At 36.9% G+C, this 20,508-nt stretch overlaps 1 protein-coding gene across 1 annotated transcript in view; it reads left to right on the forward strand.

Moving 5' to 3' along the window:
- The first annotated feature begins 15,184 nt into the window (after nucleotides 1-15,184).
- Nucleotides 15,185-20,508, forward strand: part of BBS1 (Bardet-Biedl syndrome 1) — a 47,777-nt gene continuing 42,453 nt past the window's right edge. The window contains exon 1 of the mRNA XM_083121730.1: nucleotides 15,185-15,307. The gene's annotated coding sequence lies outside the window, so the exon portion shown is untranslated. The remainder of the gene's footprint in view (nucleotides 15,308-20,508) is intronic.

Below are 20,508 nucleotides of genomic sequence, written 5' to 3' on the forward strand. Positions count from 1 at the left end.
GTATTAGGCAGAGCTTCCCCTGTAGAGTTTAATGTACTGTACCTCATCAAAGCATTATTATCATTGGCAGCTCTTCTAAATGTGATTCTTAAACCACCCTTCCACATAATATCTTTGTAATCTGAGAAGAATCCTGGCAACAGGCGCATCGGGAACAGCACTGTGTGGTTCTTAGATAATATCTTATCACCAGCCTCAAATCCACCTATTTTGTAGTAAGAAGCCTCGGTTTTGGATAATTTTAATGTGGCCAAAGCTGTGGAGGTAATGCCGGGATAATCTATTCTGTTTATAACAACACCATGTTTTCTGATCTCAATTTCAGAGAATAGATGCGGCACAAAATTGTCCACCAATCTTATATTTGAATTTGCCGGATAATCGGTACCATCGAGCTTTACAACATCAAATTTGATGTATAGATCTGCTCTGTGGGGGTGTATAAAGCCATCCCCTACATCAAGATCAACCTCAACCTCTGTGTTGGGTTGATTTAAATTTGCAAATGTCCTCCTGTTTGGAGGGAATGATTGTAGCTCATAACTCTCAATATTTTCCATTTTCTTCTTGTATGTATTTTTATTTAAATATTAATCTCTATGATAGCAGTTGTTGTGGCTCCAGCAAAATCAACTAATTCTTCTTTTTCATTAGTGACCATCAATTCAATATTATCTATTCTATTATGGCACACAGGAAAATATAATGTTGGGGATGGATTGTAGATGATGGGCTCCATAAATTCAGAATTAGGTTTGAATGTTGCAATGACCCCAGTTTGTTTGTGAGTGCCTATGCCATTTGATTTGGTGATCATACCCTCAGCCACATTACAGTGAATATTCAGAGTCTCTATGGCTAAGAATTTGGGTATATTAATAGCAGTGTGTTTGATGCCTGGTTCAAGTTTTGTGTTGTTCTCAAAGCCTAACAGCTCTCCTATAGTACCCAGATCCACTGTTTCTGTAGCAGATACAATCTCTACTCTGTGAGTGACAGAATTTTGACTTAACACTACACCTCTGGGTAATTGAGCATTTAAAGTGGACAGATTATACTGCCCTGGAGTGATGACAATTTTTTCATCCCCTACTGCAATTGTGTTGTTGTGATGTGTAATATTAGGGATCAAGTACATGCCATAAAATGCTCTGAGAGCTATTGTTTTGGGATATACTATATCATCATGTAATCTAAGTTTCAATATTGAATTTTGGCTGGTGAGATGGAATACCCCCATGATGTTTTAAATACCACAAGGCTTTTTGAAAATTTTCAATTGATGGTTTATTTATTTGAGACATATATCTAAGAACAGATAAACACAAATGTCCACAATTAACATCTTTGAAATTTTGAACACGGGCATTATTGTAATAAAGATTAGCTGAATTTAGATATTTTATTAAATTTTCAGGTGGAACACCTCCAAATGAATCAAACACAAATGCCTCATTTTTTAAATATTTAAGATAACAGATCCAGTGAGTGCCCTGATTTTTGTACTTATCCAAATTAACAATGCCACACTCTTTGTTGAGTGGTTGTTCTGGTAAAGAATCAGACATGTACACACCTCTAAAATTTTTGATGTCCAGTGACTTGATTAAAGCTTCAATATCTTGGTTTGTAAGCGGCTCTTGTTTTTTTTAAACTTATTCATGGCTCTCTTAACACCTTTGCCTTGTTTCTCAATGGCCAGGTTATGGCGCCTCTGCTCATCTAATTCTGCCCTATTCTTCTTGGCATCTATTACTGTTTTTGCTATGGCAGCTGATCCCCCAGCCAAGCTCCCAACAGCCCCGAGAGCAGCTAAGATGGCAGGGATAGTAAATATGAATCCCCCCACATGTGATTTTTTTCTTGATTGCTGTAATTTTTTTAATTGGGGGGTACTAAGCAACAATTTCATACCATGTCCCTTTGCAAGACAAGAATTTTTTTTCTTGCGCTGCTTTTTGGTTAAAAGACTGTCAATAGTTTTAAGAGATTTGAGACCTGCATAAGGTATTTGATACATAACACCCTTGGCCTACATTGTAGGTTTATTATATACATATTCACAACCCCCACCCCAGTTTTTGTTTGGTGTTCATAGCTATGGTGGTTCCCAATGCTGCTATTTTTTCACTTAAAGAAGCATCTTTGCTTACAAATCTACCAAATGCAGCCTCTTCTAATTTCTTGTCTGCAACATGTCTCTTGTCAAGATCAGAATGTGTGTTGTATGCTATGTCATGGTCTCTACAAGCAGCATCTAGGGGATTAACACCAGGATCACCTCTGTTTAATCTATGATCCAATTTTGTACCGGGACCACAATATTGATAGCCTGGAATGTGTAGTTCAAATGGCAGCTTGTTTATAATGTCATTAACAAGACCCCGACCCTCAGAAATATTCCAAAATTTAGGTGGTAGAGTATTAATAATTTTTATAAGATATCCAATCCCCTTAGTGTCATTCACTATAAAATTAGACAATTTTGTGCTTATCATGTCCATAATTCCAACCTTTTCATTGTAAAAATTGTGGTTGCCAGCATTTTCCTCCCCAGCTATCACCAATAACCTATCTACAAGTTTCCTGACATCATCAACCCACACAAATTCTTTAGGCAGGGTGTTGTATTGTTTGATTCCACTGCCAGTCTTGATCTGTGACCATATGGGCTTGATTAAATTATTGTATTTTGCCCCACTGCTAGACTTGACTCTTTTTTGTGTGGGATCATTGTTCTGGTATAGAGCATCTGATTTTATTAATATTTCTTTGTAATATTCATAATCTTGATCTGTATAGCTGCCAGGTCTCTTCCTAGTCATCAGTTCCCACAATCCAGGTGTGCCGGGGTACTTAACAAAAGCCCTTTTTTCTCCGAGACGAGATTCTGAATATTCAATTAGATCATCTCCCATAAATGTTACTCTGAAATTGCCAATTCTATGTATGATGCTACCATCACGCTCTGTGTCAGCATATAAGCCAAAAACCTCATCTTTGTTGTCTTTAGATGTGCTTAAATATTTTTGAGCAAGAAGACCCAATTCAATAGGATCCTGAGTAGCTTCAATTCTTCTAGGAGCAATAGGACTAGGTGTATGAATACTGGAAAGTGGGGTGAATGGATAATCTAATATGTTCCTTGCAGCTACAGGTACAAGCTCTGTGATCAAATTTTGATTTTGCTCTGTAACAGTTTTGATATTTTTACCTAATTCACCAATAGCATCAATTATGGGCTGTTCTGTTTGTTTGTGTTTTTCATAAATTCCTCGGTTCTCTGATTTCCATCCCTTAAATCTTTTTACAAGATAATCTCTTAATTTAAGATCATCAATTATTGGCCTTTTCATGTTTATTTATTTATGTTTCAATGTCTAGAAAATTGTTGATTTTATTTCTGTATTTGCCAGTATTAGGTGTTCTTGTCATATCAATTGTGACAAACCCATAACTGTCCTGGTTCCAGCACCTGCTGCAAATCTTGGAAAAATCATTGTAGCTCAAGTCCCCACCTACATATTCATCATGTATGTGTTTGAGGTTGGTATGGTCTTGATGAAACACACATATAAAATTGCTGTTGTCTCGGATCAGCTGCTTCGGTATTTTTTAAAAAGTCTGTGCCAGGTAGAAGCAATCAATGTTTTTGTGTCGGCCCTGTGTAAAGAAATTTCTAACCTTGTTTTGATTATCCAGTATAATGTCATCAAACACAACAACAGAATTATCGAGACATTCATGGAGTGGCTTAACATCTGGTTCAAAAGTGGCTATATCCAATCCATCATATAGCTTCATGAGCTGCTGATATTTTAATTGTTCCAAGCTCTTAGAGAAGATATACAAGTGCCTGTTTTTCCAGTCTAACCAGTTGGGTGCCAATAAAAAATTATCAACCATTAGTGTAGTTTTACCACAAGCAGATGGCCCAACAATAAGACACCTAATATTATCAGGCAGCAAGTTGCCATTTCTCTTATTCTGCTGTTCAGGTTCTGGCAGCCTTTTTATAACATCCCAGGTGTTCATATTATCACTTTGTTTGCATCGATCCAGCTGTGTTCTGGAAGTCCTAGCCATTTGACAAGTAACTTGTTGCCTTTTCTGCGGATGATTTTTTCTATGAGATATGTGTCAGGCTGTTTAGTTTTGTTGAGCTCTTCTTCATAAAACCTGCCTTTGAGAATTTCTCCTCGGTGGTCTTTTATTATATATGTGTTAAGGGTCCCAGGTTTAACTTGAACCACTGTAAATAATTCAGTGCTCCAGTTTCTTGTAAAGCCTCTTTTGAATAAGTGCTTATATTTACTGATTCTTACTTGATCACCCACCCTGTATTTGGCCTTTCTTATTGTTGGCTGATATCTAGGATAATAAACAGTGCTGATCAATTTTTGCTCATCAGATGAAGTTACTTCAGAGGGTTTCATGTTGATTGTGGAATGGACAGAATTGTTATATTTTTGTAGAAGTTCTGGAAGAATATTAATCCATTTATAATTACCTTGAAGTGTAAATTGTTTATACATAAGATTTTTTAAGGTTCTGTTGAATCTCTCTACAATTGAGGCCTTGAGGTCACTGTAACTCGAATAATGTTGTATTGCCTGGCTTTTAATAAATTGTTGAAACACTGAATTATAAAATTCTTTGCCATTATCTGTTTGCAAATGGCGCGGTGATCTTCCACTCTGATTGATGATTGTTCTGATGGCTTCTGTAACACATTTTCCAGTCTTGGATTTGAGTGGCACAGCCCAGGCAAATTTTGAAAATGTGTCTATGATAGTGAGTAGATACTTGTAGCCCTTGTTGATTTTGTCTAAGTTTTTCAGCTGTCCACTTGCCATTTCAATCAAGTCGCTCTGCCATAAATCATCTATGCCTTTTGTGACTACTGGGAGTCTCTTAAAATTATGTCTGGCTTGTCTGTGTAATTCATCAACAATAATTTGTCTAGACATAATATGTAAACAAGAATATTGCAACTATGGGGTGTTCAGCAGCTGATACTACAGGATTTTCTAAATATCATTTGTCCCCTATTTGTATTTTAAATTCCAAAGAGCCATCATCTTCAACATATGCTGTTTCTAATGTATTGGGATCTGTAAAATCCTCTAACTCTACACGGGTGATTTTTGGTTTATTATCAGCATTTGTTATTGATAAGGTGGGGTAGTGGTGTGCCTGTGGTTGAAGCCAATATTTGATCTTGATTGGTCTCAATGTGCCCCCAACAAAAAACTGGTAATAAAATTGTGCAGGGGACAGCATATATATTTTGCCGCCTGGTGTAAATGGTGAATCATATTCTTTGTTGGGGATGCTGTACAATTCAAGAATTACTGTATGTTTAGGATTTTCAATTATGCCTGTTATTTCCTTTTCTGCTGTAAGCAATCTACTTGTTACAGATTCAAGGTGCTCATTGATAGTCCTAACAACATCATCATGGCCTGGCTTGATTTTTATGTCCACAACAAGTTTCTTGTATTGTTGCACAATTTCTTGTAGCTGGGTGGCAAAAACAGACAGAGCATTTGCTTGATTGGATTCCATGGTTCCTAGCTGTTGCTTGATATTAGCTACAATTTGTTGTAAATTTTCAACAACTGCCAATTTTGAAGTTTGAGCAGTAAGATCATGGACCTGTCTTCTGATATCCTCAAACAGGGCATGCAGTTCATTAATATGTTGATTAGTTGGTAGAGTGGCCACTGTCTGAGTGAGATGTTTGATCTCTGCCTGGATATTCTTAATATCTTCTGATTTCAATATGCGATTCACTGCTCTCTTAATATTTTTGAGTTCCTGTGATGTAGGCAGATGTGATACTGTATTTTGCAAAGATTCAAGTGCCAATTTCACATTGTTTAATTCAGAAGCATCAGCCACATTTTGCATAGCATTTTGGAGCAGAGCTATATCTGCCTGAGAGGGTGTGGATTGTTGTAAAATTTCAAGTTTTGTTTGGATATCATCGATCAAGTGATGAAAATGAGATAGCTCAGATTCAGTGTTGAGGTTTTCAAGCTTTGTGATTTGTTGCTGGACACTGACAAGGGTATCTACAATACCGGGCAATCGGGATTCTTGTACATTTGTCAAATCACTTTGCACTGCTGCTATTGTACCTTCAAGATGGGTTATGGTACTTTGAATTTTTCCAAAATCTTCATATGTTTCAAGTTGCAGCTTAATATTGGCTACACTGCGAGTTATTGCACTCAAAGCATCAGAAGATGGCAAGTTGTTCATAAAATTTTCAAGTGTCTCAATTTTTTCTTTAACCTCGGCTATGGCATTGTTCAAGGGGTCCAGATTAGGTATTTGGAGTGACTGAATCTGTTCCTTTAGAGTGGAAATCACTAGATCAAAATCTTCTTGTGATTTTATGCTTTTGACAATTGTTTGGAGCTGTGCCTGGACATTATTTATGTGCTCTTCCAATTGTTGTTTCAATTGCTCAGAGTTGGTGGCCTGGGTCTTAAATTTGGCTTGAAGAGCTGCTACAGCTTCTTCTAAACTTTGAAAATTATCCAATGTGGCCAAGTCAGTATATTTCTGAAGCAGCAATTTGAGTTCAGAATCAATTTTAAGAAGAGGGTCCATGCATTGTGATTGCAAATTTGTAATTTCTAATTGAAGACTGGCATTGAGTGTAGTTTGTAAAGCTTGTAAATCACTTCTTAATTTCTTGACTCTGACATCAAGCATCAAAATCTCATCACTGTGATCTTCATGCCTTGTATGGCCAAATATATCATTAGGCATTTTTGTTTTAGCGGTTATTTATTATTGAATATCTAATTCTTAATTCTATAAAAAAGGGTATAAGCTTGTCATAGGATCCAGGGACCTCAATATATAAGCAGTCACCAGCAGAAACAGTATAAACAGTGCCAGAAATCATGTTTGAGTGCTTAATTCTATAAATATTTCTCCCTACTGAAATTTTGACATCACCCTCAGGAGTTGTAATAAATTGCAATTGCCCACCTACAGGTAATTGGTAATGATTTAAATTGTTGTTAAATATGTACAATTTTTTACCTGTTTCATCATCAATATCTGTAAGTATGCTGTTCAGATGAATAATTAACAAGCCACTTAGTTTAGATATTATATCAGAAGAGGCTTGTGGAGTTGGCAGGTCCATAATAGCCTGTTTTTTGAACCCAAATAAGTTCATAGGCATGTTTATTTATTTCAAATCATGCTCTGTGTTTGGGCATTGATTCCCATTTTTCAAATCACAATGACCTCATGGTAGAGTATGTATGCCACATGATAAAATGCATCTCTTATCATCATGTGGGTCCAGAGCCACTTTTCTTACAATATTGCTAGTCAATAAGTGATCCACACTCTGAATTCTGGATTCTGATGTTCTGATGGTGCTACATGATTTGAGGCAATTTTTATAATCTTCAAATTCAAGCTCTTTGTCAACAGTTACTCTGCCAATGCCCTTGGCCTTTTTGGCAACAGCGCCACTACATGTCTCAAAACTGTACATCTTGGCCCTTAACCCAGCAAATGCCACAATAACATCACCAAGTGTCTCATCTTTTAACTTGCCAGGCACCTTTTTGTTGTGGGGTTGAATCTTTGTATGTTCACTGGTATCAAAATATTCAAGCAATTCAGGCTGTGGCATATCTTTATAAACATCTTCTGTTTTAATATCAAGAACAAAACTATCCGTGTCCATGTACATCAGTTTTACACTATCACCATAAAAAGGTTTCAACACATCATAATACAATTTTAACATGTGTAATTTGGCCAATTCCAATATTACAGCCCCTACATAAATAGGTTTATCAAACTTAATTTTTGTTTTTTTCATGTTGAAAAGTGCCATATTTTCATCATAAATTCTTCTATAATTGAAATTAGGCTTTGCAACCAATTTTTTGCTCAGGCTGGAGTCAGTAATTATTTTAACATCGGTATGTTTTCTGACATTTTCAATAGTTTTGCCATACACAGAATTGACCATCAATTTAAACAAGGCCTTATCAAATTGGCTCATTGCAGATGTTCGAAGCTCTGTGTTTGTATCAATATATTTTTTCAACCATTTTAAGTGCCTGAACCTCAAAACTTTTCCAACTTTGGTCACTTGAACACCATGATGCATCAGGAACTGGAGGTTTTTGTAATATATGACATAACCCTGTTTTGGCTCCAGTGTCATCATCAATTTCTTCTGTTTAGAGCCAGGTGAGCACTGAACCTCGGGAATTGGGGGCAGATCAGAAAATTTGTTGTGTAAATTATCTGGAATTGTCAGATCAACCTCTAAGAAGAGGCCATAATTACTGTCATCAAAATTCTTAAGATCTTCAATATTGAAATCTTCAACCCATTCAAGCCCTGCATATGGCAGTTTATCCATCATGGCATAACCATACAGGCTGTTTGCATCCACATACAGTATATAATTTGATTTCAGTGCTGGATCATAATCAGGAATATATTTGTTATTTGCTCTGGCATATCTCTGAGAGCATTGCACCATGCCTCCTCTTATACACTGCTCCATAAACAGATACATATCTTGATCTTGGATAAGATCCAAGTGCATGTTAGTGTTTAAAAACATTGCAGACCATGCTAGGCCCGGGGCACTGTAAAAATATATTGGATCCAGTTCATAATTTTTCATGGAAGATTTTCTGAATGCCTGCAATATATCAGCTAAGAGGGTCACATCAAGTTTCAAATATGCCATGTGATAATCACCAAATGTCTGGCATTTTAAATTGTTCCACATCAACTGGGCCTGGTGATAATCATCATCAGTGATTCCAGATCCTCTGATTTTGCTGTAAAACTGTTGTTTTGGTGGCAGAGCACACTCATCAAATTTAGAAAAATCTGTAACATAATCATATGGATATACACCCTTCCGCCTAATTAATTTCAGGTCCTGATTTGGAAACAAAGCACATGTGATTTTGAATTGATCATCAGATAATTGAGTGGCCAGTGTAGCCAGGCTAGCCGATAAAATTCTGTAAGAATCAAGAAATCTTATGTGAATAGGAACACTATTAACTTTAATTATTTTGCTAATAGCAATATATTTCTCATCATTTTCAGCTAAAATATTTAAATTCTGCTTGTCAAACCCCTCATATCTGATCAGATGATGAAAATCATAATTGGATGCTCCATGGCAAAATATTGGGACAAATTTTGGTCTCTGGATCTTAATATTACAGCTATTACACAGGGCCATTTTGAATTTACCATCTGTATGAGAATGGTGTTTCACCTTGATTTTTGTATCTGAAAATTCAGAATCACATACCGGGCATTTTTCTGCATTGTTGAAATCTTCAATCTGTTTCTCTGTTAAAGGCAACATGGGTTTTGATTTTAATAAGATTTTAGATGCTATGTCATGGCACTCATTTTCTATTCTATGTGCAAATTCTTTGATGGCATCTGCTCCCATGTATGAATATTCTTTACTAACAACACCATTCTGTACAATCACATAATAAAAGCTGGAAGGTTCATGTAGCTGGTATGGTGTAATTGAAGATTCTTCAGGATCTGGATTGCAGAATGCAAGAGGTTTGAGGTTTGATTCAAAATCACAGACAATATATGCTGGGTGTTCCAACAAGGCTTCAAACTTTTTGAATTTTGCATTTTCACTTGGCATTGGCATCACCATATGAACAGGTTTATAGTTGCCACAGTATTTCAGATGCTCAATTAATTTGTTTTTAGCAATTTTTACATTCTCTTCCCGAACTCTATTTACCATTTTCCTGCCATCAAATACACTTAAACATCTTCTACACAACTTGAATATTGTATTGGATTTGTCTAGTTGTGTTCTGACTAAAGCTTCAAGATTATGTATCAGAGTGTAATGATATGTGCCATCCTCTTCAATTAAGAGCAAATCAATCGGAATAGCAGAATCATCATCAAATGTACTGATTCTGAAAGGTGCTATCAAACAATTGCCACGGCCAGTGGAACAAATAAATACATTAATAGATAATTGTTTGCCATTGATATTCCTGGCCTTTTTTTCAAATTTATCAATATTCTGAATAGACATTGGATATTCTAAACCCTCCATTGCTTCATCAAAATCATGTTCATGCTGTTTATAATAAGTTATTTTCTCAGGATCCCTTAAAACTGGATACAAAGCAGCTAAAATACACCACAAAAAGCATTTCTTATCATTATTTTCAATATTAACCACGGCTCTTTTGTTTTTAATATTGGCAGGTAATGGCAGATATGTAGATCCTTGTAATGGGCTGAATTCAGAAATATTAACATATAACTTGTGTGGAGATCCGCATAGGCTCCATCCAGACTCTTTTGCTGCAAATTCAGAGTGTTTAATATTTAATTGATCTATCAAACTGCTTATTATTTTGTCTGAATTTGCATTTGAATATACAGGTACAGTTTCTGTTATGTGGGGCTGTGTAAATTTTGTGCCATTTGATTTCTTATATTGTGTAAACAATTTGAGGGACAGCTTATAAGAGCCATTTTGTGCATTTAGAATTGCCTGCACATCAGGATTTATACTGTTCAAAAAATTCTTAATGTCACATCTTGGCTCTGATACAAACCGGTAATCCCTTAATTGGCTATTAAAACTGCTATGGATGGGTTCATAGCGTGGCTGCTTTGCAGGTCCAGCATTAACAGGTGCTTCGTGCTTCCTTTTCAGACCAGATGTAGATGGTTGTGGGGGCAATATTGATGACTGTGCAAAGCAAGTATCTTTATGTTTATATGTGAAATATTCCATGCTATATTTTCTATGGCATTTGGGGCATATTTTTGTGGGAGTTCTGTATTTGTCTGGATTACAAATCTTTTGGTGCTTGGCCCAATTGGGGCTGGATATATTTTTATTGCATTGATTACAATATTTTTGATTTGGCATTTTTGTTGTTTATTATATACAATTTCTTGGGATTCAAATCAAAATTCTATGCTTAATAAAAAATATCAGTTGGGTTCAGCAGTGTGATTTGTGTGTGTGTGTGTATGTATATGTGTGTATGTGTGTTAATATTTTTGGCTTTGGTATTTATATAAAATTTCTTGGGGTTCAAATCAAAACTCTATACTTAATAAAAAATATCAGTTGGGTTCAGCAGTGTGATTTGTGTGTGTATATGTGTGTGTGTGTGTGTGTGTGTGTGTGTGTGTGTGTGTGTGTGTGTATGTGTGTATGTGTGTATGTGTGTATGTGTGTATGTGTGTTAATATTTTTGGCTTTGGTATTTATATAAAATTTCTTGGGGTTCAAATCAAAACTCTATACTGGATAAAAAATATCAGTTGGGTTCAGCAGTGTGATTTGTGTGTGTATATGTGTGTGTGTGTGTGTGTGTGTGTGTGTGTATGTGTATGTGTGTATGTGTGTTAATATTTTTGGCTTTGGTATTTATATAAAATTTCTTGGGGTTCAAATCAAAACTCTATATTGGATAATAATTTGTTGCACAGCATGATGCAATATAAATAAAGCAGAAATAGGCCACAACTTGGCCACAAGTGGACCGGAAGTAGGCAAACCGGAAGTGGACCGGAAGTGGACCGGAAGTAAATATGTGTGGGTGTATGTGGGTGGGTGTGGGTGTATGTGGGTGGGTGTGGATGTATGTGTATGTATGTGTATATATGTGTGTAGGTGGGTGTGTCTTGGCCTAGTTTTAAGTGTAGCCAAAAAAAATATCAAGAGGGGCATATTTTTAACAAATTTATGGACAACAATCTCACAGAAGTGCCTTTTATAAGTGTGGGCAAATCAATCTGAGGGGGGTCATACTTTCTCGGAAAATTCCCGAGGGCATTTTTACAAAAATCTTGGATTAGACAGAGTTCCACACTTGAGCAAAAAGCTCATATGGGCATGTTGAGCTAGTTTTAAGTATAGGCAAATCTGCCTGAGGGGGGTTCATACTTTCTCGAAATGGTTATATCACAAATACAACTACTCACGGTTCCCACTGACCTGAAAATTCTGGAGTACCTAGAGAAGTCGGAAAAACCAGGCTAGGAATGAGAAGGTCATTGAAAATGCAATAAATTATTAAAAAGCGTTCAGAACCTGGAAAAGTCAGTGGAATTTAATTGATTTTGTTTGCCAGGATTGGTAACCGAAAATACATTTTGTTCTTTCTCCCTAACAATCTTTCTTTTGGGGTAATATTGTTATTTTATTTTTCATTTATTTTCAAAAATGTTGAATAAAATTGATTCATTAATTTGCAAAGTTGAAGTACAACTCTTATTTATTAGAAACTTAAATCATTATACAGTAGTCTAGAAAGTTATTTAATATTAACTGGAAAAGTCGAGAACTTCGATTTTGCAACGTGAGTGTGAAACCTATCGTAGGTATGTACGTACCATCAATGTAACAATACGTCTTAAAGAAATTAGGGGAGACATATTTCCATTACACTTCTACACACACCACTAACATATACATATAGACAGATCTGCCCGTGAATCTACCCCTTCAAAAAATCCTGGGTCCGAGCCTGGTTCTAGATACTGAAAATCGGGAAATCATTTCCTGAAGGCTGGGTCTAGAAGTATTTCTTTCCCAGTCCTGGTAAAACATTACAGAATCCAACACACCTTAAAAAAAATCATCAAATCAACAAGTGTCTTTGTTATGTTGCTAGAGCAATATAGGATATAATTATAAGATTAGAGAGAATTCCAGGTAAGTATGTGTTCTATATTTTTCACAGGGGGGGCAGTTGCGCCACCTGCCCCCCTCTAGCTACGGGCCTGCCTACAACCAGTGGCGTAGCGCAGTTCTCTGGGGCCCTCTGCAAGTAAAATATTGGGGTCCCCCTCAGTGGAAAGAAGAAACATCGAGAGGATGCCAGAGTGGAACGGACACACAATAGTTAGCACCCCCCCCCAGTTGTAAAATGAATTAACTTTAATCCTTCCTTCCCATTTTTTGTCATCGACTTATCAGGGTTGTCTGGATCTCTGATAAATAACTGGATGAAGAAATGAGAAATGTTTTCTCTTACTTCAACGCGGTGGCACAGCCAGGATTCTTTTTTAAGGAGGGTGGAGACTTCACATAGCCAACTATTTTGCTCGTGATCCTTTGTTTTTTTTGTTCTAAACTTTTTTTTATGTATGTTACATATAATACACATATATTTAAAAATACTGTTTGGGGAAATTGTTTACAGGATAGTAAACACTCCTTTTTTGGACTTAGAGGTGGATGTACCTTCAGCCCACATCCTCTGGCTATGCCAGGCCAATATTCAACGTAAGAGACGCTCACATTACGCTTCTAATACTAATAGTGAGTTATATACTCAAGCAATATATCATTTCAGTTACGGGGGTTGAACTGGACCTCTACATTGTCAATGGTGACCTAATATCAAAGGGTAAATTGTAATCTTTTGCTAAGAAATAGAGGCGGACTCAAGTCTTGAGAGATAGAAAAATAAGCAGCGACTGGACTTTATTCACTCAAAATTTGTCACTCAATGAAATACCGATTGGAGGGATTGGAGCACTTTGACCACTGCATACGTTGTATATCACTGTATACGTTGTATACCCTGCGTGGCGAAATTGGGGCTACTGGACCTAAGTAAGCGCAAAGGGAAAATTGCCCCTGGGCTCAACATCCTGAGTTTTTGGGCCCCTTTGAAGTAAAATGTAATAGGTGTGTACAATGTGGGAAATTTATCTCAGGTCTTATTTCAATATCATACTGAGACTTGGGAAGGCTCCATGAACATATTTGGTGGGAAGTTACATTTTAAATATCACGTAATATTAATGGTAATAAAAAGGGTCATACATTATGAAGTTTGTTTGTTTAGGTATTGTGTAACAATAAGGCATCGACCGGTTGAACAACTGAATCTTTCTACTCGATTCACAACTGTACTACACTACACTATACTACGTTTACGAAAGCTATGTAGCTATAAAGGTATGAGAGAGACCCATAATGTCAAGTTAACCGGGCCCCTCTGGCTGAGACAGCACACCACTGCTTATTCGCAGACGTCGTCATATGATATGTTACTGGGAACCAAATTTCTGTTTCGTAAATTCATTTTTTGGAGCAATTACAGATTACCGGGAGTATCTCCGATTGCTTTCAAATTCGGCATACTCACTAATTTTGGCGTCGTAATCACGAATCTACAGTTAAAAATTGGCGGTCACGTCTAGAAAATGCGAAACAAGTAGAAATAAGGGGGTCCGTGAACGAAGTAAACACCGGTGATTTATGAAGGAAACATTTTTTTTTTGCAATGATTAGCGTTCAAAAACTATGTTTATGAATACCCTGAATTTTAACTATGCTTGCCTAACCTAGCCTAACCTTACGGGAATGGTTCGTGCGGCAAGTATGTTTTCCAAATTTACTGAAGACGCCATATTGTCACATGTAAAGCAACGCTCCATGGAACGGATAGCGAACTTCACTTGTTCCATCATCATACATGGTAATGTATGCACGGTATTTCGCATTTTCTAGACGTGACCGCCAATTTTTAACTGCAGATTCGTGATTTTGAGGTCAAAATTAATGAGTATACCAAGTTTGAAAGCAATCGGATCGGAGATACTCCCGGTATCCTGTAATTATACTCATTTTTTTTTAAAAAATAAGCGACAGTAACTACTGAATTTCTGGGATTATATAACATTTCAGGATCACAGAGAGAGAACATAGCGGGGCCCCTGCAGTTCGGGTACCCGCATTGTGGGGCTGCTACTACGCCACTGCCTACAACCGTAGGCAAAGGTAGGGCGAACTGAGTATCACCATCACTGGGTATGCTTATTATTTGCAATGAGAGCGTCATGAATTAAAACAGAAACACATGTAAGCAGAGGATAATGTCTATTTCCGAATACGCACAATTTCATTTCTTAAAAAACAAACATAGAATGTAGAATAAACATGAAACGCTCGAAATTGACGATGGACAGAGCCACACCTGCTCTGGAGGCCGGTGTAAAATGATGACATCATGGTTTAACCTGGTGAAAGCTTCTGTAGACATCGATGAAATACGGTGCACAAGCCCGCTCAGCGGTGGAAACTGGAAAGCCCGGCTGGTAACATTGTGTTACCATGGCAATTGGAATGTTTTGATGTTGTGGTTAAGAAAATGTATGGTATGGTATGTAAGACAATGTAGATAACGCAAAACTTCTAACAACACGACGACAAATCTATGTATGTTTCTATTTAGAGTACGGATTTGTGCTAAATTGCCATGTAAGTAGATATTTTTTTCGTGTACGGTGCTTGACCAATCCTTGTGTATTTTACGTTACAAGTTTGATTCCACTGTTCTTTTGAATATCGTTTATCAAATTAATTGAAAAAAGAATGATATTTCTTACTATCACCTCTGTGCCATGTCCCATACCCATAATTAAACGGGGTATCACTCTTAGTGGCATAATGTGGACACGCTTGATTTTCTGAAGACAAGTAGTATTATAATTTTATCAGTTATATGTAATAAATTCCTATGGTAAAATTGATAACCTCTGTTGTAGATGGGCAAAAGCTAGCATTCGGCAACGGTTCCGAATGTTTAATGATTCTTCACGAGTTTTGTAGGAGTATTAGGAATACTGGAAACTATTGTGGGAGTAAGTTCAAAGCTTGGAGACACGAATTAGTACATCATAAAGCTCCACTAAGTATTAGTTACTGGAAAAATTTTGATTTGAAATGTCGCTTGCGCGAGCAGGCGTTCTTGGTTTCCGGTCGACTTGGACACGATTTTTTGCGGATTTTCATGTGAGGCTCGAAGACGTGATCAGGTGTTAAAGCATTTAGGGCCGTTACTTTAAAGCTAAGAGCCCTAAACCTGACCCGCCTAACCTAACAACAGAAGTAACTATTTAGCGACGAAATACCCCTTTGCACCCCATCCACGTTTAGTGGATGACAGGAACAGTCCAAATACAAGACAACAGTAAACGAATATGACTGCTCGCAAACAAAGAATCATATAGGAGTATACAGAAGGGAAAAATCTTTCTCCAGAAAAAAAAAAAGTGAATAATCAAGACTCCAAAGTACATGTTAACAGACGTAAGTATTAATCAAACCATGAAAAAATGCAGTTGTACCATGATTAGTTAGGAATTAAACAATCAGAACTTCGGCCTAGCTTCCTAAGATTTTGGTGGACCATATCTTCAAATAAAATGTATCATTTGATATTTACATTGTTATTACATGATCCAAACAAGGCTGTATAATCCAACAACAGAAATTTTGGATGGTAACACTTTACTATACCTGAGACAGATTTCTTCAAATTCACAGGAGAAAGTACTTACGCAAATCATTTTCTGAAGCATTGTTGATGTTCGGGAATGTAATTTTGATTCATTTTAATGCGAATGCATGTGGTTTTGTACGAAAATCTATTTCCGACGCGCTATTGCTGCTGCCGCCATTTGCTTCCTGCATGAGAGCACAATACGCTCTCGTATTGTCCGTATATGCTAAATTGAACGAAAGGAGTGCTAATGGAACCAAACCTAACAGGCCTAACCTAACCTAGTAGGCATACCTCGTCCCCGTGATGGTTTGTGGGGCTATCGTGAATTTTTGGGCTAACGTCAATGGTTTTTCTGGCTCAAGGAACGATCAACGGTAAGCTATCGCCATTTTGTGTGTAGAAATAAACAAGAAGAGTAAGTACTCGTAAATGTAAGAAATATACATTACTTTCCTAACAAATTAAATTATTTCACCTAAATAAGTGTTCCGGAATGCAGAATAGTACGTTAGCAATGTAAAAAAGTGCGATAGAAATGATTCCCAGGTGTCTCAGGTATAGTAAAGTAGTACCGAAATTTTAAGTGTTCGAGTAAAAAACATAATATATAGATTCAAATTATGTATTGAAAATAGTCCATTCCTCGCTTACTCTCACCTTGGATATGGACTATTACTGTATTTTCATTCAAGGGGTGTCATGCTTGAGGCTACATACCACGTGATCAACTGTTGAAGCATTTATGGAGGTTATTTTAATTCTAAGAGCCTTAAACATGACCTAACCTAACAACAAAACCAGTTAGACATGTTATTTGAATGCTAAGAGCCAGATAATCCCTTTGCATCCCACACATGTGAAGTATATGGCAGCAGCAGCCTATCCAAGATGAGGGTAAACAAATGTCTGCTTGCAAATAAATATTCATATGTCAACTTCACATATCCAAATTCTCCAGAAAACATGCAGGGAGTAATCACAAGCTGATGAAGCATGATTCGAACAGACATAAATAGAAATCGAGCCATGTTAAAAATGTATGTACAATGATAAGTACAGAATTAAACAATCTGAACTTGGGCCAAACTTTCACTTGAAGATAGTCAGATAACAGAGATCCAGGATTCATATGGTTTTCCATCATATTCATCATTAAATATATATACACACACACTTTCATTTTATTTTTTATCATGAAATTAGCAAATTGCTTTTTGACAGGGTGGACCAACAGCTGGGCAGGCTAGCCTGGTGTTGACAGTACCTGCAGGTTGAAATTTAAGGGCACAATGTTAAATTTTAATATGGTAGGGAAAAGGTTAGAACAGCCAGCTTGTTATTAATTCGCTATTAAGTCTTGATTTCGCTAAAATAAAATAATTTATTTTTCATGCAGCTCTTTATTCATCTTATCATTTTATCAGGTCATTGCACATGAAATGTTGGATTTGGTAGTGAAACTTCAAACAACAGTAACAATGGAAAACAACTTTTATTAATAAAAAAAGGCACTCTTGTTGCCACCCGGTGGCCTCGCGTTGTTGTGATGCACTAAAATTTCATTTCTGTTGACCAATCTAGGCTACTTAACTTGTAATTTTTGATGCATTTCATGCAGCTGGGAGCAGTACTTTTCAGCATTCATTGTTTCACCAGTTTTCAAGAACGAATTGTGAAGAATACCAGCAGCACACCGTCAAACAGTCACCATTATCTTCCTCAGGTGAAGAGTTGGTCTCGACTAGGGTTGCCAGATTTCTAAAATAAAAAAAATGGGACATACAGATTATATAGGCAGTTAAATTTATTTTTAACATTTTAAAATATTACAAAATCAATTGCTGTTTAAAGCATTGTTAATCCCTAATTTTTAACATTTTGACAACATATATTAATATTTAAGTGAACTCGTGGCATCCCTTAAGAGGTCATTTTATCCCAATGCATTACTATAAAATTCAGAACATGACTTATTCTCATTCACTTATTATATCTTTAGCTAAATACGGGACAAATGATCATCCTGAGAACATTTTCCGGGATTCCGGGACATTTCTTTATAAAAGAGGACAATCCTGTATATACGGGACCTCTGGCAACCCTAGTCTCGACATGTGTTTAGTTTAGTTTAGTTTATTTGCGTCCAAGGACTACCGGTGTGTACAAATTACAGTACATGGTAATACAGGACATGTCAATACTTACATTACAATACAATACTACATTAAAAGATTTTACAAATACAAAATACATAGCCAAAAATTGTAAAAAATTGGGTCTTACTCTGGTATTATATCAAAATCACAAAAAAAAAATACAGGGTGCGGCAGAACCGACTAAGCAGTTTCTATCGATTACCGCGGGAGCTGTGGTGGGGGTAGGCAGTTGCACGTGGTCTGCCTTTGTTCAGGCGTTGACCCCATTTCAGTAGCTAAGATGGTCTGGACCGGTGCACATCGTGGTTTTGCCGTTCGCGCGTATTATGAAAACAACAGATCTGTGATCGCTACACAACGAGCTTTTCGGCGCCAGTTCAACATTCCACGCAACAATGCCGTTCCTAATGCAAACACAATTCGGTCGTGGGTTCGGCAGTTGGAGGAAACTGGTAGCACACTAAGAAGAGATACGCATGGCCGACGCAGATCCATCAGAACGCCAGAAAATGTGCAGCGGGTGAGAACAGCAGTTCAACAATCGCCGCAACGTTCTGCTCGACGACATGCTGTTGCATTGGGGATTTCAGACCGCAATTTGAGAAGGATTCTGCACTGCGATTTGAAGTTCTATCCTTTCAAAATAATGATTGCTCAAGAATTACGCCCAGCAGACTACGTCAACCGTAAAAATCTGTGTGAGCAAATGCTTGCTCAGATCCCTCCGAATGCAGCTTTCTTCAGTAGTGACGAGGCACATTTTCATCTTTGTGGGTGCGTGAATAAGCAAAACTTTCGCTACTGGGCTGAACATAACCCCCGCATTATTCATGAAAGACTGCAACATTCTCCTAAAGTGACAGTGTGGTGTGCCATATCACAATTTGGCGTGGTAGGCCCTTACTTTTTTGAGGAGGAAGGAGTGACAGTGACAGTGAATTCCACACGTTATGTTTCAATGTTGCAAAATTTTCTGCAACCCAGAATGGAAGAGATTGTTGAAGAACATGGACTGGGGGGACTTGTGGTTCCAACAGGATGGAGCTACTGCTCACACAGCTCGAATTTCACTTGATGTTTTGAAAGAAATGTTTCCGGGATGCCTCGTCTCTTTGAGGGGTGATGTCCGGTGGCCTGCGCGGTCACCAGATTTGTGCATTTGAGACTACTTTCTTTGGGGATATTTGAAGGAAAAGGTTTTCAAAAGCTGCCCTCACACCCTACCAGAGTTAAAAGAGCGGATTATTGATGAAGTGAATGCCATACCCCGCGATATGTGTGCAAGAGCTGCTCGAAACTTCAGGGATCGTCTACAACAATGTATTGATGCTGACGGCCGCCATCTTGAGGACATTATTTTCAAAACTAAATGAATGTAAAATGGTATATTGTACTAATTTAGAAAACAAATACATTTTTTCTCTATATATCCAGATTTACTTTTTATTGCTCCTTAAAACTGCTTAGTTGGTTCTGCCGCACCCTGTATAACATGAGAAGATATAGAACATTACAGCCTACTTCTAGGTGATACTAATTATCCACCTTCGTTTGACATTTAATTTTACAAGAATAATGTGTGATTATACTACATTATATACATTTTGTCTTATGTAAAAGTCGCTTCCATGTATTCAGCTATAGAATAAAAAACATGCTTCAGAAGCATTGATTTCATCTTGTGCTTGAATATCATCAATTTTGGTTCTTTCTTCACATCTTGTGGTAGTTTATTGTAGAGATCTATGGAAGAGTTTAAGGGAACTTTCTTACATAAGTTAAGGCGGCAGTATTTTATGTGAAGTTTGTCTTTATTTCTTGTGTTTAGGTCATGTATTTCCTCATTTGTGGCAAAGTTGGAAATATTTTGCTTAACATAAATTAAGCATTCATAAATGTATATGCAGGGGAGAATTAACACATTAAGTTTACGGAAAAGAGTTCTACATAAATAAGTTTTCTTTACTCCAGTTATGATTCTTATAGCTCTTTTTTGAAGCATAAAAAGGCCTTATCAG

Source organism: Lepisma saccharinum, chromosome 4, assembly GCF_977018435.1.
Source record: "Lepisma saccharinum chromosome 4, izLepSacc3.1, whole genome shotgun sequence".
In the NCBI taxonomy this organism is placed as follows: Eukaryota; Metazoa; Arthropoda; class Insecta; order Zygentoma; family Lepismatidae; genus Lepisma; species Lepisma saccharinum.